We start from the raw sequence: 1,168 nt of genomic DNA on the forward strand, positions 1-1,168 counted from the left end.
ACCCCCACTCCACACCACATATAACATGATGGATCTAACTTCCTTCGTGCCATTAAACTCTTAGTAGGGACTGACACTTGCGCCCATGTGTCCAACAAAATCTTGAACTTCTTAGTTCCTACCACTGAACATTTCACCTCTTCATATGAATTTGTAGTATAGAAATTAAACAGGAGCGCCCTTAGGTGGGTCTTGGGCCCCTCTGCTGTTTAAAGATTGTCCACCTCTACTAACTCCACTTCTCCATCCTCTACACTGCTGATTTCCACCTCTCTCCCTATTCCTCGGTGACTGGGTACATTGCCTTTGCACATGTCCCGTATGACCATACTTATAACATTTTATACCTGCTGTAAACACTATATGTCTATCACATACCTCTGTTGCCATGTCTATTTCCTCACATTGGACTGCCAGCTGAACGGATGAATATAAATCTTTTGGAGTCCCTTCACGCACTTTCTTCACCCCCTCAAAAATACATCAAGTGCCCTTTGCTCAGCCTCCTGCAATAGAACACCATTTGCTTCATCGCTCTGACCTTGACCCAACTCATAAGTATACTCCTTAATTTCTCTTATTCTGCCCGCAAATTTCTCTACTGTCTCCCCCTCCTCTTCGTCATTGTACTCAACCTCTCCTTAAAGTACCGAGCACTATTCTGTTTCTTGTACCTCTGTAAAAGCCACTCCTTCACTGCTTAAACTGTCCTGCCTTCCTTAAGACCTGAGAATACCTTACATATGTCTTTGCTTCACCTGTTAATCTAATCTTGGCTACATGTAACAACTGTTCATGAGACCAACCATTCATCACAGCTGAAGTTTCCAAGTCCTCCACAAACGAACACACATCCTCAGATACCTTGCCAGAAAACAGAATAATCCAACTTGTGACAGCTGGATCAATCTCCTTTGACTCTGCCATTGTATTGCTTTCATTCCCAGTCAGTCCTATTTTAACCTATAAAATCCCACAGAAAACAAACATTTAACTACAAAAGTAAACTGACTTCCTACAGCTCAGTATCTCATCTTACGTTTTAGGAGGCGATAAATGAAACATCATACTCAACACCCAATACAAAAGTAATTAGGTGCCACAAAAGAAAAAAAAACATTACTTCCCCAAACACACTAACACTTACTCTGAAAATGCAAACAAAGAA

The sequence above is a fragment of the Schistocerca nitens genome, chromosome 4 (genome assembly GCF_023898315.1).
Source record: "Schistocerca nitens isolate TAMUIC-IGC-003100 chromosome 4, iqSchNite1.1, whole genome shotgun sequence".
Taxonomy (NCBI): domain Eukaryota; kingdom Metazoa; phylum Arthropoda; class Insecta; order Orthoptera; family Acrididae; genus Schistocerca; species Schistocerca nitens.